Source organism: Heliangelus exortis, chromosome 6 (genome assembly GCF_036169615.1).
Source record: "Heliangelus exortis chromosome 6, bHelExo1.hap1, whole genome shotgun sequence".
NCBI lineage: Eukaryota > Metazoa > Chordata > Aves > Apodiformes > Trochilidae > Heliangelus > Heliangelus exortis.
In genome coordinates this window covers 25,673,488-25,695,047 of record NC_092427.1, presented here as the reverse complement: position 1 = coordinate 25,695,047, position 21,560 = coordinate 25,673,488, and the positions used below count along the sequence as shown (strand labels likewise).

At 42.5% G+C, this 21,560-nt stretch overlaps 1 protein-coding gene across 2 annotated transcripts in view; it reads right to left on the bottom strand.

The window, feature by feature from the left end:
- Positions 1-21,560, bottom strand: part of WIPF1 (WAS/WASL interacting protein family member 1) — a 54,383-nt gene that overhangs the window by 15,375 nt on the left and 17,448 nt on the right. For both annotated transcript variants that reach the window (XM_071747306.1, XM_071747307.1), the window contains exon 2: positions 17,006-17,116. The gene's annotated coding sequence lies outside the window, so the exon portion shown is untranslated. The remainder of the gene's footprint in view (positions 1-17,005; positions 17,117-21,560) is intronic.

Here is a 21,560-nt window from a genome sequence, read left to right as displayed (position 1 = left end):
TAGAAATAGAGATTTATTTTGTCAGGTGCTCATGCTTCAAAAAAATAAAATTACTGCAGGAACACCCCCCTGAATTGCTGAGCTACTTTCCTCAGAAGAAAACTTTTCTGGAATAAGACTACAACATGTTTTGTGTAAAATCTTCAGGGAGGAAAGCACACAGAAAGGAGCTGGATGCAGCACCCCTGTGTCATTCAGGCTGACTATCTAGAAAAAAACCCTGGAATTCAAAGTAGCAGTGCCTCACCCCGCTTTCATATCTTCTGCTGTAGTGCTGTAGTGCAGTAGCTCTCTTTCTGGTTACTGTGAAAGAGCAAGAGGGGAAGCTGGTGGATGGACAGACTGACTGACAAAGAGGAAACTGAAACCAAGCCTACACAGTGCTGTGCAAACACAGGTGTTTGCAAAGTCTGCAAACAGATTGCTGTGCTCTCCTCAGTCCTCCAGTGTGTTACAGCACATCCTACAGTGCTTCCACAGAAGCACCAGCTTCACATCCAGAGCATCTGCTTGACTTTAGTTGTATTCCTTCTTCTGTATTTCTAGCTCTCAGTTGTTACATCAAACTCTGCAAAAAGCTCTATCCTTTCCTGATCTGCTTATCCTAAATGCAATATTTGAAATCTGCAGCCTATTAAGGGCCCCAAGACTAATGCTGCTTTGTTCTTCAGCTTCCTGTTTAAAAATACAGTCAACAGGAAAATTATTTCTTGCAGCAGACCACAACCATCCTGTTTCTTAACACAATCCTTTCACAGCTGTAGTTGTCTCTAGCACAACTCTGCCATTAGGCCATTACACCAAGCTTTTAACTCCTTCATCGATTAAAAAGAGAGAAATTCTGCTCTCTGCACTGCTTTGATAATCATCTAAAACAGCCTGTGCTGTGAGTCGCCTTGGCAATCCTTGTGTCATGGGAAAGTTTCTGGAGCAGGCAGAATAAAGTTCAGTTTGATACCAGACATTTAAACAAATTTCTTGAAGCAGCTCAGGTCTGAATGCAGCTGGTTCTAGGGACATCAGAGGATGGCATCCCTCTGGAAGATGGGATAGGCAAAAGAGGAGGCACCCAGTGCATTTCTTCTCCTCCCCTCCTTGTAAACAATGTGTTCAGGGAGGGTTCTGGAGAGGCTGAATATGTCCCTGTAGTCACCAGCAGCACACTACCTTGTACCTCTTTGAACAAGCCCTGTTAGACACCAGGGCAGTTACCAGGGGGGTCTGGAAAATGGTATTCTGGAAACACAGGACAAGTTTCTGTAACAGGCCAAGCTCAGGGAGAGCTGGCTTCAAGTTTAATGCAAGCATCCTGCAGAGCTGTTTACTCATCATGTTCTAGAGCATACACTTCCCTTAGGAGCAATCAGAAAAGAGATCATATGGCATGACTCAGAAAACAGCATGCCCACACACAAAAGTATAATGCATACACTTACGGAACCAGTAAAACTCCCTGCTTTGTCAAATTTTAGCTTAAAACATAAGTTATGACACTGCTTCACTCTTACTTTTCTCACTGCCTGACTCCGCTGCTGAGAAAGAGAATTTCAGAAACCCAGGCTGAAACTTTGCAGCAAGCAGCAGCATCTCTGTGCTTAAAGCTGTAGCTCACCCTTGCTGTTTAGTTGTTCATTTTTGTACAATCTATTTTTTTGTGTGGACTTTTGTAAGTGAAAAAAGCCCCAAAACTTTCTGATTTAAAAACTTGATGGCTATAAAAGTACCCGAAGTGCCTTTACGAAGAGTAATAGTGCACTGAAGAGATGCAGACCCAGGGGCTTGCCCACACAGCACAGCAGTGAGACTGACCCTTGGGATGAGCAGCTCCTCTGATGCTGCAGAAGCAAAGCAGCTGAGTCAGCACAGTACTGGACTTGAATTCTGCAGCTGCTTTGCTCATCACTAGTTTGCAGGATCGCTGTTTTGTGCAGAGCATAGAGATGTCCTAAGATGTTAACTCTGCAATTAGAGGAAAGCTTTGGTTTCTGGCCTGCATGTCACAAATGGACCCAGTTCATTATTTCCTCTTAGTCAGTGGGAAAGAGATGGATTTAAAAAATGGACATTATGTTCAATTGCTAACATCTGACACTACTAAAATACACAAAACAGTAACTGATACACACAGTAATGAATTTTACCTACCAAACCTCTTAACAACCAAGTTGCTTGTAACACTCAGTGCTGCAGAGTGTCTAAAAGGAACCAATTCCAAAAGAACAAGGCTGAAGGTGCACTGGTACTTTGAATCCCAGGACAGGTCCTTGCATATTTTCTAGGCAGTAGTGTAGATAACCATAGCAGCTGTATGGAAATGTTATATCTAGATGAGCACGGGTGTTGCAGCAGGAAGGATTACAGTAGCCAAATGTAAAAACACAGTGTCAGCCCCTGAGCCCCCAACACACGGGTCTGTATTGTCAGCAGGAGAGAAAGATTCCCACAGCTGGCACCCGCAGCTGCTGTCCCAAAGCGGGGCAGCTGCCAGCAGCACCAGGGCTTCCTCCGGAGCCCAGCCCGGGCCGGGCTGCCGCGGCACTGAGCAGGCAGCCCGGCCCGGCCCGGCCCGCACACCCGCCCTACACCGCCTCAGCCACAACCCCGGTGCCAGACCACGGGCAACCATCCCGGGAGTGGTGTGCACATCCTCTGCAGCTCCTGCCTTTTATTAAAGTCACCCCAGCCCATTGCTAACGAGATGCCCACCTAAGCCCAGGTGAACCATACAGTCACATAAGGAAGCTCTGATTTTTGCAAGCTACCAGACACACCTAGCAGTCACTATCAGAAATTATATTAAAATATTAGGTTTTATCACAGTGTGTTGCATGTTTTAATTTCATTAAAAAATCAAAGTGTAGGAGACAGTGTACGATGCATTCTGCTGAGAGCCCCCTGCTCCACGAAGCAATCCATAAAAAGCAATAAGCAGAAGTGGCACTACACTCAGCAAAACAAATTCTGGGCATTTCAGATTTAATTTAGTACTTCAGAAATAATTTCAGAAGCAGTATAAATGCTGAAAAGAAATGCAGCATTTAATGTTGGATGGACAGTGAGAACAGCTGGACGGCAAGTGCACAGTATGCATCTTGTCAGCCATTTTGAGCTGTTTTGTGGCATCCCCTCTTTAACATATTGAGCCAGAGGCAGGCAGACAGCTCACTGAGGTTAATCATTTCCTGCATGATTAATTTCCAAGCAAAAAAAAAGAGGAAGGAACAAACAACTGTAGAAATAAAATACAAGTGACAGACCTTGAGCGGAAAAAAGACCTCAAAGTTGACAATTAAAATGCTGGTTGGCCCTTTGTACAAAAAGATCTTACTTCCAAACCAGTATCAATTTGTTTTTCTTTTTTTCTCAAAATGCATTATTTCCTTCCAAAAAAAGAAAGAAAAATTTCAAAAATTTGAATTTGAAGAAACAGAGATAGCTTATCAAGTACTTTAGTAAGGTAGCTCTCAAAACAGAAAGGACAACTATAAACACGTTACAAAGCAGCTGGAAAATAGTTTAAAATCAGTTTCATAGAGACCACAATATTTTCTCATGAACTGCTTTTGGACAGAGTACAGAACTATTAGGCTGCTTTGATAAAAAAAGTTAATTGTGTTTTCTTATGAAATTTTTTCAATACCCTCTGCTCCCACTTTCCTTGGTGGACTTGAGTCATTAGTAAGCCTACATGTCCCATGTTACACTGCCACAGCCTTTAAAGGCCAGAGGAGCTGTTTGCATTAAGAGAGTGGGATGTGGGAGTGTGGCAAGGTGTGTGGCTGAGAGCTTTAGAGGATGCTGGAGAAACCACTGCCATGCAACTCATGCCAGTAAATCCCATCTGAAAAATAGCAGGTATTTTTCTTCTTCTATTTTTATTAATGTTTCTAAGAATATTTATAAAAATTATATCTAAACAAAAAGTTAGATGGCTTTAAACTCCTAAAGAACTCAACAAGGTCACCACCCCAAACGCTGGGCAGCAAGAAGCTACCTGAATATCCTGAAGAGGAATTCCCCTACAGGGTGAAGAAAGAATATTTAGGAGGCTCTCTGGCCTCAGTTGCTCACACAGAGTAGGGCACAGCTTCTGACAGGCACTAAAGTAACTAAATACAAGATCTACTTGAGACATCACAGGACTTTTGTACAGCTGCCCTACACTCAGCGCTCCTCCTAACTAGGATAAACCTTCCAAAGCCCAGAAGTTCAGGTGGAGGAAAGGGACATTTTAAACATTCTTCTTGGTAATTTTTTTTTGTCTTTTAACTTCAGTGACTGGTCTTTTTAGAATGGCTTCTGGCCGAAACAATGCTCCTTTTTGGAGCAGGGACTATAAGACTGTGGCCTAAGAAAGGACACTACAAAGGTGTGAGAAAGCAAATTGTCCTAACCTGTCCAGGGGAAGCTGTGGCAGCGAGTGGAGGCAGTAATGTTCCACCCTTAAAACCACTTGCAGATAACTGGACAGCCAAAATAGGTTAACAGAGAAGTTTATCTGGATGAATGAGACCCGGGGAAATTCTGGGGAGTTGCTGCTGCCAGATAGAGGAAGCCAGCCTTATTTGGGACTTTTTGCATTTCAAAGAAACTCTCCACAGAACCTGAAATGACTGGTATGGGTGTGACTTTCCACCCAGACTGAAAAATGCCACCCACTATGCAAAACGCCAAGGCAGAGAAAGTAGCTGGTACTGGCAATGACAGAGAGCTCTTGCCTGGATCCCGAGTCAGACTGTCCTTTCTCTTTCCATGAACAACCATCAGAGGGGTGATGGATGCCAGGCTACATTCGCAGGGACACCCATAAGGTGGATGAGATCTTTGTGGCCCCCAAACAGGATTTAGCCCCAGCCTGAATGACACACAGGAGCTGGCAGTAACAGGAATATCTGCCACGAGGAACTGCATCTGTACAAATGTGGCAGTGACCAATTTGGGGGGTGCAGCACCATCCTGGTCTGGTCAGGGGCCAAAAAGGAGAGAAGAGGAAAGCAACAATCTGGAGATCTCTGGCAGGAGAGCATGAGGCAGTTCTCAGGAGAGAAAGACATGTCAAGGCAATATCACAGTACACATGTTTTCAGCCCTACATAGGCTGCAAAGAAATGATATAATTTTTTGCTCTGTTTTGTTTTAGACATATCCTTTTCAACAAATTGTAGTTTCAACCTCTTACCTCCTACAACAGCATAACTGAGGTCTGTGAGAGGTGTGGGTGCTGGAGGGCTAGTGAGGAACAGTAGATAAGTAACCACAGTAGCAAACAAAGCACAAGAGTAGTGTTTTGTTTGCGAACAAAAAAAAAAAAAAAAAAAAAAAAGGGATGCCATGAGAGGTGTTTTCATGCCTCTGTCTGTGTGATTGCAAGCACCCACACCCTGCCAACCCTATGGCATCTTCATCTTCCTCCACCCTTCATGCTCACCTCCCTCATCCCCCAGCATTCAGGCAAGGAAGCACTGACTGCACCTCATAGTGGGCAATTCCCCAGAGTCATAGTGGGCAAACCCCCCTAAACACTTTCTATCTTCTTCTTACCATCACAGGAAAAGAGTAACAAAGCAGGTTATCGTGAGTGTCAGTGACAAGTGAAGTATCAGACCACTGAGCCAGCACATGACTGTGGGTTCCAAGAGCAGTAACAGCCAGATGCTCATGGTCCACAGCAAGTTGCATCCAGCAAACTTTATTTGTCAAAAGCAACCAGGAGTTACGTGGCAAATATCCAGCTGTGCTGCATCCATGGAAAATTACAGCTAAGACATAGGCCACTGTGGTGTCAGAATGTTGTTTTAATCCAAGTATTTTAAAAAGTTTTTTCCTTTTCAGTGACATATTTTTCAAGATATGCAGAGGATCATGGTTAATGGCTAGCTTTAGAGGACTGTCCCCAGTCACCAATATAGTCCCTGTTTGAAAGAAGCAGCAAAGTTTTTGGTCAGGTTAAGTGTTTGGATGTTGACTTCAGAAAAGCCGATAATAAAAGAGCAAATATGCTACAGAGCAAAGTACCTCTGTGCCTCAGTGAAAACAGAAATTGCTTCCATCCAATCTATGCTTCTGGAATTCATTTTAACCAGCACTTTCAGAGGAGATGTCCAGAAATACTCCTGCCTGCTCAGCCTCTGGGTCTGGGCTTGTGCCCCTTACTCCTGGGATCCTGCCCGAGGAGCAGGGCCTCATCCTGCCCGCGGTGCCTGGAGCGGGGACCCTGCACTGGGGACTGCTGGAGGGCATCTCATCCCTGCTTTAACACAAGCACCTGTGTGTCATTCCTCAGCAGGAGGCTGGGGCCAAATGCAAAACCTGCAGTTACTGGGCTGTATCCCAGCCGTTGGGACAGAAGGACACAACTCGAAACACTGGAACCTCCTAGAGCTCACACTCCTGCCTCCTTGACAACAAATGAAAAGCCCTTTCCCCAGCCCCTCCACAAATAAATGCTCTACAGGGAACAGCTTCACTATCTCTACCAAGAGGAAGTGATGATCCATGTCCAACCTACTTGTGCCACAGCTCTTACTTCAGCTCTCCAGAGCACAATATTCCATCACATACAACCCCAGGCAGCCTTTGGTCAACTAGAATGTTTGAAACCATGCACAAGGCTCTGTTACCCTGGGTGTGTTGCCCTGTGCAGCCAGACAGGGATTCACCTAGAATGGAGGCAGCCTCAGCATGCAGCCCTAAAGAACAGCACCCTTGTTACAGTGCCCTGAAGAGGCTACAGGAACAACCTCTCCACACACTGGGACAACACACCTGGGGGAACAAGGACCTGATACCTCTCTCCTTCTTATTCCATCACCTGTTCCTCCTTGTGTTCACAAAATACTGTTTCCAGTACATAGTCCAAGAGTTTCTCTAAGATGGGGCTGCTTTTTCCAGTGTCTCACTACTGCAGGGGTGATCACTCAGTGTCATGTCACTGCTCAGCAGTATATGCTTTGCTGCACAGCTTTCTCCCCCAAATTTCATCCATCTTAAGCTCTAGGAGCTTTGGTAGGGTAAACAGGCTAGTTTAGAAACTAAGGATTTCTGGGTACTGTCTGCAGCTTACTCAGTCCTAAATCAGAAAAAAAAGCATTGCATTAAGTTGGAAAAAGTCCAGAGAAGGAGGACTCTTTCCACCAGCTTGTCCTCACAACTCAGCACTGCTCAGGTCTCCAACTGGACAGGGCCAGGAGTGGCACCACGGCAGCAAGCAGAGAGAGGGACAGGAATGGATGCTTCCCACACCCCACACTTGTGGACCCAGGGGTGGAAAAGCATGGGCTGGATCTTGGAGCCCCCAGCTTGTTACCATGGGAAAATGACTTCTGTTCACATTAGCATCCCTGCCTTTTGCCTTTCCACTTACTGCTCCATGGTTTTGTTTCAAGGATGTTAGGGCTCAGACTACTTGTTTCCTTTTGATAGCAATTCTGCCACTTGCATCAAATTGACAGAAGTCTGGAAGCTTGTTTTCTCCCCACTCTCTCCACTGTTCTATGGCATAACAGGCCCCAAGGTGGATTAATCTGGCTTTTTTGACACTTGAGCTGTTTAAACTTCCAGCCAGTGTGGAAAGAAGTCATAGGAACCGAATTTGGTGAGCAAGCCCCAAAATTTTGCTTGACTTTTTTTGACCATGGTTGCCCACCCGTGTGTCATGGGTCCCGTTCACAACGTACTGTCATTACAAAGCTGTCACAATGAAGGCATAAAGAAAAGGATCAAGGATCTTGCACACTGTCAAATTATTTTACTTTTCAGTAGGTGTAGGTTTAGAATTCAATTGCCTTCAATATTCAAATAGGTTTTTTATACTAAAGGTGTTTTCTTCATCACAATCAACAAAGTCTTACTAAACCCACAGTGAACTGTGACTAGCATACTAGAGCCAGAATCTATAAAGTAATATTAAAACAGTGAGTACCTCTAAAAGGGAAATCCGAGGCTTTTAAGGGCCAGACATGTGGAATGAATTTAACACACTGTTTTCCAATCCCTCTCTCTTGTAAATATTACCATATTCCTATAAGAATGTTGAAAAACTACAGTGCACAGAGATTAATTCAGATTTCACATCAAAAGCCTGAACAAAAATTTAAGTGGCCTGGGCAGGCAGCAGGGAAAGAGCAACTACATGGGCAAGAGTGCCTTAGAGTTTTTACAGCCCAGGTGTTGACATGAATTAGAGAGTAACTTGAATACCTGTCATTAGAGGAGCAATCAAAGACTGATATGCCTGGAGTGTGGGAAAAACAAAACAAAACCCAACCTCAGGTCTGCATAATGTAGGGCAGCCTGCCCTGCCAAAGACAGTTCAGAGAAACTAATACCACCTCAGAGCCAGGTTACCAGCAATAAAAGCCTCAGAGTTCAGTGCTTTAAGACCCATAAATCAGTTTTGTGAGAAACAGGCAACCAGGTCTCATAGATATTTTAATTAAAAAGAAAAAACAAAATCTTATTTTCTGTTCCCAAAGTTAATTTTGGATGATTTGAGGTGACAAAGTGCTGAGACTCTGAGCCTCGACTAAAGTGGGTGGAGATGAAGTGTCTGATTTTACTCTCAGAGTTTGTGGAAACGCTCAGGCTGTTCTTCAGGGGGAGCTGTATGAGACTCTTATGACTTTACTGAAAATGTTTGAATTACTTGGGATGATCTGACTTCAAGAAGACTGCACCCCACAAAGTCTCTTGGCGTTCTCTGCTGTGCAGGGATTTGCAGTGTGGCTTGGGATTAGTCATTAAACCAGATCATTCGTGAGGCGATGAATCATATTTGCACATAAGTAATGAATTTGAGGAATTTCACATTCAGCAGTCAAGGTTGGCGTTGGCTCCCACACCATCTTGTGGATGCAGATGGCTGGTGGAGCAAGGACCACAGCTACAGTCTGCACAGAGATGCCATCACTTGTGTTCAGCACTACTGGCATCTTGCTTCAGGAACTTGGGAAAAACAACAGGCTACACATACTGTCATCTGCCTCAAGGGACCATAACCTACTGAAAAACTCCCCGTGATGTTCCCACTGTGCCCTGCTCACAGACCACAAACTGAATAGAAATTGACATCAGACCTTACGGACTGGCTGTGTACTAAATGAAGACTCATTCTGTGTATGACTTGTATCACCTGTGTTTGCAAACCTTCTCTGACCTCTGATGCAAAAAGCTATAAAATAGCACTTGGTTCTGCCATTTAAATGCTTTTTACAAGAGCATGACCAGGGAGCATTAAGTCTTTGTGGACTCTGCTGACTGCTACAAAACAATTACTTTGATGTTGTTCACATGCCCAAAGGAACTAATGCAAGTTTGCAGATAAAGCAATGTAAAAAATTTCAGCTCACTGAGGTATAAATGAATGTACAGAAAAGATACCATTTTTTGCTTGCTGAAGAGTTTTTAGTATTTACTAAGATTGGTATTTTATCACAAATCCTCTTCTGAGAATAGCTGCAAAACTCTCTTACATAATTCATGTAGTAACTAGTTTACAGTAATTAAAAATTAAAATAACTGAAAAGCCTGAGCTATGTGAGGGGTACTCAGGGTATGTGCACATGCAGGGAGTTGGACGACAGAGCCTCCATTTGCAGAAGCAGCCAAAGCAACAAGGAGCATCCGTTCTCCCTTGCTTGGAAGTGAGCCTCTGCCCTCTGAGGTTTGGCCTGCTGTGCAGCTCATGCTGTGCCTCAGAAAGCTTTCAGATGGGCTGCTATGGTTTCAGTAATTATTTTTAAAATTTCTCGGCACTATAAAAACAAATCTGTGGAAGGGATTCTAGAATCAGGATGGAAATAATAAAGGGGAGGGAAAAGAGGAGGCAAAAAGTAATCTGGAACAGTCTGCTTCAGCAAACAACTCCTTCCCAAACTCTAGGACTTCAATTCCCCTCCTTTTTCATATTGGAGCCAATCTTAGCTCACCCCTGACTGCACAGATACTGTGGATGAAAAGTGATCACCTTTCAAAAGGATGTACAAAACTTTTGAAACTGTGTCCAAAGCAATATAAGAAACCTCCAAATCCAAGGTGAACTAAGGAGAAGAGATTAATTTTAACCCTAAATATCCTACTGTACATATTTCAGTTTGAAATGTATTAATTAAAAAACAACAAAGAAAAACAACTGTTACTGAAAACATTTTGCATGTGAATTTACAGTCACCTGATATCCTGGCAGTACTGACAAATGATGTCTCGTCCTAAACTATATAAAAAATCAGTCCACAATATTATGTTCCTGCACCACCAGTTTATTTGCCTGGTTAGAATCCAGCAAGGAACTTCTCCTGCAATTTACTTAAAGAGAAACAGATAGAGGAAGCAATACATCATTGCTCTTCGCCAATAAGACAACTCAAAACCTATATTTAGATGCCTTGTACAAAACTAACAGACCAGATAACAAGATGGCCATTACCTCCATATTGTGCAGTTCTTTGTATTGCATGCAAAAATCTACTAAATCAGACAACCCTTTTCTTTGTTGTAAAGCACATAGATTTTATAACATACCCCTATTATTTGCATCTATTTACTGCTTTTATTACTACAGTAAGAAAAACATAGTTTTACAAGTTTGTCTTTCTAATGCAAGTAGAAAAAACGTCTTGGCTGCTCTCAGCTGATAGGAACTGCCAAAGTTTCACTGCAGACACCTAGAATCTTATACCAGAAGAAGATATGGTCCCAAAGTAGCAGTATGAATCTGCATGATAATCAATGAGGGCTGCCAGTTGAAGCTCTAGGGCTAAACCAAACTACTATCAGGGATGAGGAAGAATTGTCTTTTCTTCCCGTGATACAGAACTGCTGGATCCATCACATGCCTTATTCTGGGCTGGTAAGCATTTCCTCACCTCCAAGACCAGTTACTGGACAAAGCAAGCTGCTACCAAATGGAAATACTTATAGAAACCCTGCAGATGATTGCCTGCTCTAGACTACTTGGGAAGAGCAGCTCCAGAGCAAATTAATGGTTTGGTGACTACCCTGCAGATGGTCCCCTCCAGGCCAGGGGCCAGCCAGGGGGATAAGTGAAGGATGGGTGGTAGGAGGGTGCTTGGAGACACCCTCACTCTTTGGCCAGCATGGAGATGAGCTCTAGGATCCACCCTGTGAACTGAAACCATGGGAGGGAGGTGGAGCTGGTGGACCGGTGTTTAGAGAGATCCCCAGGCAAGGATCCTGATGTCCTGATGGCTGCCATCTCAGGCAGTGATGGAAGGACACACCTGAAATTCTGCTTCATTTGGATTTAGTGAAGCAGTAAAAATCTAATCCACAGTGCACTGAATACCTCTCCATGCATAACAGGAGACATGTGAGTCTGCATATGTGCAAGTCACCCTCAGTGCTTATGCACTGTTCCTGTCACTGACAATTTCCATTTGGTTCAATATGGAAAGCAGCCTGAGTAATACAAGGATGAATTTTTTCTTAAGTATTTCCAGCCCTGCCTTTTGGCAAGAACAAATGTCAAAAGTCACTTGGAAAAGAAAGGTACACCTAAGAGATGCTTCAATTATTTCATTAAAATTATGCCAAAAAGCAAAGAATAAAATACAGGCAATACTAATCTTCTTCATCTTTATATCATTACAAGCTAAGCAGGAGAGTATTGACCAATCACAATTAAATTTTCTTTTATTTTGTAAAGTAGACCTACCACAAAAATTTAGCTCCAACTAACTTTGTAAAGCCATTTTTACATATGTCTTGGATTTTTGTCTACTTTCGCAGCAGAACTTAATATTTATGAAATATAGGTGAGATAACATTGAAACAGATGATTCAGATTTTACATCTGGTGTTTCAGCTGAAGACTCAGCCTTGTTATTGGGATTATGAAATTTGCACATTTGCATCTAAGTACACAGTAGACATCTGCAGCTGAGGATGCTAATTTAAACATTCACAATATGGGCACAAAGTTAAGCTGTTCATACTTGATGTAAGTTTTCATTACCCACTTGAAAGCCCTGTAATTAAAGATATTTTCTGGACATTTAATTTGTGAAATTTCCTTTGCAACTTATCTTGGCAATTATCTAATATATAGCAAGGCACAAGTTCTGTTTTGCATCAGTCTGTGGTTCTTTTAGAGTCAAAGCAATTCAAATTTTATATTAAAGACTAACTCAGTCCAGGGATCTAGATTCCCTGTTTTACCTGGAGAGGCACTAAAATTTAGGTTTGTTGGTATATTACAGGATTTAATAGTGTGGGTCTGGGGTTAAAAAAAAAAAAAAGAGAAGGGAGAAAGTAATTTTATGGCCTGTCAGACTCTGAGGCTTGAAAAGATTTCTATTTCAATAAAGATTTTTTAAAAAATTAAATTTAACAAATTTGAAATTTTACTTTTTTGTCTTTAGGAGTGCAGATTTTATCAGAGCCCACATTGGCTCTAGATATTTTAAATTTCTTCCAAGAGATAATTTTAGAACTTTCTAATTTCTGAAATTTAAATTTTGTTCTGAAATCACCTTCAATCTCATGGAAAAAAGTTTTGATAAACTGATGGCTTTAATCAGAAAATATTCTCAATTAAAAAATGTACTGAAAAACGTAACTATGATCATTACCTTTGATATCCAAACAAAAAATTTCCAACTTTGACACTGAAGTCCTATTGACAGAGGCTTAGCTCTTCCCAGCTGTGTTACTGAGCTGACACAGCCTGGCTGGCCTGGCACAGGGTGCTCTTGCTGCCTCCTGTGACCATCACCTGGTACCAGGAGGGACTCGGGTCAAGTCAGCACCACCAGAGCTAATGCTGGGAGGACACAGATATGGACGAGCAAGGGGGCCCAAAGTCCCTTAGAGGGGGGACTGGTTTAAAGCATGGCACAAATCTAACCAAAAGCAACCAAGGACAACAGAGTGAAACCGCCCTTCTGCTTCCCTCCCTGTCTCCAATTACAGGAGTCTTTGCTCCAATTTATTTCTCTTTGGAAACAACTTTTTACAGCTGCACATGGCAAGTGCTCAGCTAGCGAGCAAAGAAGAGAAGCTGGAAAGAATGATTATTAATGCATTCTGCCAAAAAATAGGCAGGGCAAAGTCTTTGGTGGCTTAGCACAAGCACTGGCTGATCTTCCCCCGCACAAAGAGGAGAAACTGCCCTGGGGTACCTTCCTGAGAAGAAACACAGTGCTGCTGTGCTGCAGCAACCCGGGATGCACCCTGTGGAGACATGCAGCACACCCCACTTTCTACTTTTGAAGCTGCTCAAGTTCCGCACCTATTAAAGAAAGTGTTTGCCCAAGTACTTGCTCATTAAAAGAGATTCCACTCAGCTGCCTGCATTTTATTTTGAATATTTCTCTCTCCAACCCTTTTCCATGACCTTTGCCAGCCAAGTGTTTCCATGTGGCAAGTGCAGCCAAAGGCAATGTGTCATGTGGGTGCCTGTCCTGGAGCACACGGGTTTACCAGGGGGCTCAAGGGACAGTAGTGACACCACACTTGAGGTCACATCTAGCTGACTGCACAGGTTGTCTCCCTGCTTGGTCAGACCCAGCAGACCTGCTAGGCACGTGAATGTGCTAGAGGAACAAATCCACACCTTGCATGAATTTTCTGGGTGTTGCAAGCCACTGCTTGAGAAAAAGACAAGCTATCCTGGCCAGCTGCTCTGCAGCATCTCCCAGTCTCTACCAGCTTTTTGGAAGCAATGCCTGGTCAGCATCACATCTCTGTGTTTGCTGGCAGCTCTGAGACAGCCTGCTCCCTGTGGAGCAGCTGATTTTGGAGGTAGTTTGCTCCATGCAAGACAGCAGGTCTAGCTGAACTCCTGTTTGTATTGTGAATGCAGCTTTTCTGCATAAAATGTAGATTTTGGTGCTGTTTAAGCTTACAAAAAAAAAAAAAAAAAAAAAAAAAAAAAAAAAAAGTATCTATGTCATACCACTGTCATGAAAAAACAAAAAAACATACCCACAAAACCAAAAGTAGCCACATACCATTGTTCAATACTTGCATTTCCTCTTTAGAACGTACTTCATTAGCAAACTGTCTTACTCCATAGGATGCTCAAACTCACCTTGCTAATGCCAATCTACCAAAAGCTTAGAGAACAAAAATTGGTCGGGGCAGGCTGGAGTGTTTTGTGCAGGTGCCCTAAAACAGCAAGTATTGGAGGGTGGCACCCAATTTTTCCTTTAATTTCTTCCTAGTAAGAGTGGTTGCCACAGTTGATAAACCCTACTTGAAGTCAGCATCACATCAGCTGAATCCTATAAATTTGTCCCTGATCAAACTGGCAGAATGATTTGGCTAGCTTGCATGGGCAAAACCAAACTGGGTTTATTTTAAGTAAGTTTGAAGACTAAATTTGGCAGACTGAAATATGACTCCTAACATCTCTGCTTTCAAAACCAGAATTGGTAATTAAACAGAGAGTTAAAGATCACTTTGAATCTGAGGCCACAAGTTCCCAGATTAAAAGAAGACATTCTCCAAATTCAGAAAGTTGCTGTCTCTGGATCAAATCCATGGCTGAAAGGAAGTTTTGCATTGGTTTTATCAGGTCATAAGACATTCTTACTCTCACAAAGCCTGTTCTGTCTCGTAAAGTGCAGTCCTGATGACTGAGTCCTCAAGTGCTACTGCAATGGATCACTGTTTTCTTCTACATCTGCCAAGGTCCTCACAAGCAGGCTGGCTTACAGGTAGGTACTGGCAGTCCACACAGAGGAAGAGTCTCACTCCTGTGCAGAAGGGGTGCAGCCTGAACCCTGCAGCCAGACACTGCTTCAGACAACTCCTCACTCCAGCCAAATTGACTCTTAGGAAATGCTGTTCAGTGCAGACCAAACTGGTTTTGCACAGCAGGTGGGAATTTGCTGTTTTGAGATCCATGATAAAAATGAACTGGTTTTTTTTGTCCTCCTACAACTGCTCATGTGAGGAAGCAGCACAGCCTGCCTTTTCAAGGCTCCCTCTTATACCAGAAGCAGAGCTGGTAGTTACCTTGCCAGCTGATAGTGATAACTCAATTACCTTCTCACAGTGCAGAATATAATGCACTCATTTTATCTGTTGACTCCCAAATTAGAAGAGGAAAATCACCCCAGGAAACTCAGGAAAGCATGTCACCTGCCCTCCCTGAAAAGTGGAGGACAGGATGTACTGTACCATGTATACGGAAGTCTATATTGCCTTTAAAATAACTGTTCAGTTTTCATCAATAACCAGAACAATTTATAGGCAATGTCAGCAAGGAGACTGAAATACAGAATGACAGAGAGCAGGGTTGCAAGTGGGCAACCCTGACTCACTATTGATGATATCATTCCTGGCGGCTATTTTTGTCTTTTCTCCCTAAAAATCTCCAGTGATGGAAATTCTGCAATATCCCTTGGTCATCTACTTTAATATCCTTACAGCTAATGAAGCTTTGCCCAGTGCCTAATCTAAACCTCCTTTGCTGTGATTTCATTTGCTATTTCTCATCCTATTTGCAACTGATATGCAGAATAATTTATTCCTTTCCTCTTCATGGTTATTTGAAAACTGTTTACATGCCTCTTTGATCTTCTCTTCTTTAGCCTAAGCAACCATATTTCCTTCAGCCTTGCCTCATGAGCTATATTTGGTCCAGCTCTCTTCATTACTGCTGTTCCTAGGGCATTCCATAATCCCATATCACATTTCAAATGGGTGAGGGTGGCACAATTCACCATCTTTATTTCAGCATTGCATTGTACGTTCTTTTGCAGCATCCAAGATACTCATGTGAAATAAAATATAGTTGTCAATTAAAAAATACTCATATTTTCTCTATTTGCATGTCTCCCTCCTTCAATCCAACCCCAAGTGTCCAGATGAGTATGTTTGGCTAGTGATCACACAGTGGCACCATATTTTTTTGTCCTCTAATGTGGAATAATTCTCCAAATACCAGGCTTTGCACCAGTCCCCATCCTGGCAGCAGTTTACCATGCTTGATACAAGTTGTGGAGCCACAAATGAAACAGGATTTTTTTTTTTTTTTTTTTTTTTGCTCATAGGGCTATTTCCTCTTTCTCATGTGACCCAAGCCTGGCACACAGATTTGCCCAGACTATGGTTTTAGAAGCAAGCACTTCTGAAACTACACCAAAGCATCAACCCACATGGACCAGAAATAGCACCTATCAAGAAGCAGCCCAGAATGCTTTTGTGCTCATGCCTACAGAGAACCAAAATCCCAGGCATAACTGGGAGCCTCCCAGTACTGGTTTCTACCTGGCACACTAATTGCAAAGAAGCCACAGTCAGGGCTTACAACACAGTGCATTTGAGAAAAGAAATAATATTGACCTGATGGACTGCACAAGCTCTAGGTCAGCAGGTTGCTGACTGTCTACAGCACATGCTTTATGCTCTGCTGCAATAAAAAAAAATTAAAAGTAAGCTCACTGTTATTTATGTCTTTCTGATTCATTACATGTCTCAGGGGACATTTTCATACTAGTTCTGTTCATTAGCACCAAGGTCTGAACATCATAGTCTTCACTGTGTGGTTTCCAAGTGTAACATCATTTGCTCTAAGTCATGACAACTATGAATTCAGAGCACCTGCTCAAATCATACCTTAGGTCTCCTGGCCTACTTGTGAAGTCTTAAATTCCTCCACTGTCAGCTCTGTGCTACTGGAATGAAAAAAAACAGCCAACCAAACAAAAAAACCCTCAACCTGCCACACATATTAAAAGCTTTGGGATTTGGCAGAAAATTTGACATAACCTGACACCTATATCTGACCCCAGAAAAGGTGTGCCACATCAGAGCATGTCAGTAAACCAGTGCTGCCATTAATCCTGCCCTGGAGGAGAATAACTCCTATATTGTCACCTATATATTGTCACTCCTATATATTGTCACCCTGCAAATCAAGCTGCAAGATGTCTCTATGTCACGACACACACACTGGAGATGTTTCCCTGTGCTGCTGCTCACACAGTGACTCCTCCCCACTCCCATCCTTCTCCCAGTGCAAACCCAGTGGGCTCTGTACCTTGTCACCAGCAGGAGAAATGCTTGCACAGAATAGGAGTCCTGGCAAAGTCAGTCCAGAATACACTTGCTGAAATTAATTAGATCACAATATTTCCCAGGTTGCACATTCCTGCAAGAAAAAATGAAAATGAATGATTAATTGCAAACCCAAACACTGGGGACCACAGAACCTGGGAAGGCAACTATTATACATTTCCTTGAGTGAGTAGAAACTCTGTGTGAGAACTGGCAATGTGCAAATAGGAGCCCATCTTCACCTAAAGAGGAATCACAGCAGATTAATACACTGACTGAACTCCAGATCAGATTCTGAGGCCAAAGGGCCCAATCTGTTTTCAAATAAATTTAAGATAATTCCCTCAACTTCAGCATGGCATTACCAATGTAAATGGTGGAATGAAAGCAGAAAACCAGAAAAACATGTGTGGATGGATGTACAAGTGAATAGAGTTATTCACTGCTACAGTTGCTCCTCTCGGAAAAGCCACAGTTCACCCACCAGCTTTGTAATAAGGTTTCTATAGCTTAGGCTAGAGAAAAATGCATGCAAAACCTGAAACAAATCAATCATATACAAGCAAAATGGATGTCCTTAAAACTCTTAATGCTTTTAACAGCTAATTACAGACATGATTTGCAGAACTGGCACTGAAGTGTGTGGGAGAAAGGGGGAGAGAATGGCCAACAAGAGGTTAGAGGTATGCTGCAAATAATGCCTCAGCAAAAGATACCCTTGTCCATCCAATGTATTTAATATTTAAACAACAAAGTGTCTTTATCAATCCAGTCAATTTAAAATAAAAGACAAGAACAGAAACCATTTCGCATTTTATGGATTTACTTCAATTTAGAAGTAAAATAGAGAGAAAATATTTAGAGATTAATGTCTCTAGACTCAAATCCCTCCCTGGTATGAAGCCTTTGCACACACTACATGGTGATCCTGCTACAAACTTTCTGAAGCTGGCCTATGCAGCTCAGGTTTGCATCAGTAGGTATTGCACACTTTAACTCCTGTTTTTCCCCTGTAGAGGGTGGGACAACCCTGTGCCATGGATCCAAGTGAACAGTGGACACAAAGCCAGCAGAACAGTGCAGCCAAGTAGCTTTTGGGGAGCAAAACTGGCCAGTGATTTAAGTAACATTACAAGTGGGTTATTCTGTTTGTTTGCAGAATTAAGGATACTTCAAAATTTCTTTCATCTAACTCCGAAGCTCTCTCAAGCTTACAAACTTCTAATACTGCCCAAGAGAAAGTAACAAACAAATGACTAAAAAAAACTGAATCAGAAAAATTAATTTTTCTTACATAGATGCTATGAATATGTGCAAACACATACAGTCTCCCTTCCTTCTGAAGCTCAGTAAAAGAGGAGAGAGGGTTTTTTTCCTTGAGCACATAATTTGTTCCTATCTGGTTCCATTTTTTACTATTTTTTTTTTTACTATTCTTTTTTTTGTTTTGTTTTGTTTCCTTCTCTATCATTCCAAACCATATTTATTTCCCCTTGTTTAGTTTGCATCCCTATTCCCTTTCCTCTTTTTTGCAGATTTCCTTTTTAATTTGTTAGGGAAAGAAACGTTCTTTCCCTGGCTTTCACAATGCAAGCTGGTGGAACAGGCCCATTCAGAAAATCCCCTCCTCACTCGTAGGAGCAGAGTAAAAGTGTTAGACTTAATTTATTTAGGAAAGTGTATCAATTTCTTTCTAATTCAGTTTCAAATACCCAGAGCAAACCACTGCATGGAGGCTCACATACATTATTTACAAGCTGATATATTTAGCTTACGACAACTCCTAATCTATTTGAGATGAGCCACTATAAAGCAGGATTAGGCTGAAATGAAAATGTCTGCAGCAGGATTACATTAAATTGCTTTTAAATCACATTCTTAGTTAGACAGAGTTGAGTTTTGCAGTGCTCTGGTGAAGGCTATAACTGCAATATAGCAGAAAGGCTGATTTGGGGCAGAACTTTGGCTCCCATTGAAAAACCTGCCAGTCTTATAGAAGCAGAGGAGCCCAGCTAAGGCCAGAGCCTTCTGCAGGTGAAACTCCAAAGCTCAAAATGTGACAGCAAGCTCTCTGCAAGGCCACAAAGAGGGAGAATCACAGAGCTGTTAACTGCTGAGAAACAGGGAACTGCTCTTCCCAAATTTCCGAGACCCTCTGTGCCCTGTGGCTGTGGCAGAGCCAGACCCAGCACCCACTTCCTGGGCAGGAGGGGCTGTGGACCTCCCTGCTCCTGCATTCCTTCCTACATTCATTTTACACTGATATTTTTATGGTTAGATCAGAATGAATGCACCAGGTGGTACAAGGAGGGAAGTACAATTTTGTATGTTTTTCTACAGAATCCAGGAAATATATATATATTTTTTTTTTAATTGGGAAGAATTATGGACAGTTTTAGGAATACTTGCCTGGCACTCAATTCTCTGCTTTTAATACCTGGCATGAACTCACTGCAGCCTCTGTTGTCCCCAGCAGCTGCATTTCATCCTAGCTCACCACCACTCCACTGAGCAAGCCCCTCTGCCTGGCAAGCTGTGGCCTTGCCTAGGGAGCCATGGGGGACCAGCTGTGGCCAGCCTGGGGACCACCCTTGCCATCAACTGCAACTGCTCACCTGTCACCTCCTCTTCCCCCCCAGCTCTCCCAGCACCACGTGCACCCCACACTGGAATTTAACTTCAGTTCAGACTCTGTGAAGCACTACTGCTACTACATTCTACATTTTATCCTCCTGAAGTTCATTTTCTTATTAACTTTCACCCTGGATTTCCATTCAAAGTTTTAAATTAATCACATTTGCCAAATAATATTTAAAAGTAACCTCTGTATTTTTGTGCAGGAATACAAATGTAAATGTACATCCCATCAAACAGCCTCCCTCTGAGAGGTCCCAAGTTCTCCAGCACCAAACTGGTACCGTTTCATTCAGGATACTGTGCATACCCAAGCACCCTGCAGCACCAAAAAGCTGGGATGGAATTTCTCAACAAAAATCACAAGGAATGAGAAAAAACATTAACAAGAGACTACACCAGTAAAACCAAACAGAACAACTATATGCTTAGTACAGCCAAAACAAAGTGAAATTCTCACTACAGACAATTACTTTAGCATGTGCTTGGAAAAGCACTTTCTGGTATGTATTAACACTGAACACTTCTGTTGTATATTCAGACCTTTTGTTTATGGAAGTCTTAACAAGACGGAGATTTCTTTCACATTTCTAACGTGATCCAGGTTCATGCTGCTCTTGTACAGTGAGGCAGGGTCCAAGCTTCTCACAAACTGGGTAACCCACTTCCTACTTCTGCGCAGTAAGGTCCTGTTCTGAAAGCCCATGTCACTTGCTGCCTGATAACACAAGTACCATATGGACCACTTCTTACCCTGCTGCCAAGGATCTGGGAAGGTGGATACACAGAACCCCAGCAGGATGGTTAAAGAGACATTTGAAGAGGACTGACCTGTGCTATTTGAATCCGCTGGAGGTCACACGGGTCTGAACTTCCCCAGCAGCTTCAATCTCATTTCCTGCAGAGCTGCATGTGACACCACACTTCCTCACAGCACCTTGCTAGGCTCACTTCTCTTACTCTTTAAAACCAGCTAAAGAAACTAACTATCCCTTACAGTACCTTGAAGAGTTTTCTGCTCTCATGTTGAACCACTAACATTTTTACACAGCCAAATAGCCCTCCTCTGTTGCCTGAATCACTCCATGATTCAATGGACCTTTTAGTAGTATTTCTTTGTATTAATACCAAATGCTGAATGTGATCCTTTTACAGTATGCTTAGAAACCCCCCTCTTCTTTTAAAAAGGAAACAAATATCACAGTGGAGAATGCAATTACACTGCAGGCATAGGTAATTTCCCTTCAATTATATTTATAAAATTTCCTGAGTGGTAACAAATTGATGCATTCAAATAGATGCAGTTATCAGCAGTTTTTAGATATATTTTTCATCTGAACATGGCAAACATTTTTTTGAGTCCTATGAAAAACAGCTGATGGCTTCAGAAGAATAGAGGTTTTCTTCTCAGCTGTAGCAGTGTGCATCCATATATAGTCATCTAGTGATGGGACAATCAGACCTGAACATGTCACAAAAGGAAGGACAGTAAAGTCCTGAAGAAGAAAAGTGTGCTTGGAGGATTAGCCAATAGGTGGTGCTTCAGCAGAATGTTTTTTAAAAAGTGAATGTCAGAAAGACAACAGAATCCTGAGTGGTACCAGCAGCAGAAATGCTGACACAGACTGGAGATAAAGTTTGAAGATTGCCATGTCAGAGGACAGACAGAATGGTTTTACCAGAATCAGCAAGGAGATACTGTTCTGTTGGAAGATGCTCCTTGTGAGGAATGTTAAACACCCTTCAGCTAGGTTATGGAGGGGGTGGGGTAGGTGGGGATAAGTTAAATGTCCCTTTATTTGGTGAGAGCTAAAAAAACAACCACCAGTGCCCCTGGGGCACTGATCAGCCTGGCAAGGACTGAATGGAGACAGGGGGGGCTGCACAGCCAGAGGGGTTCCCAT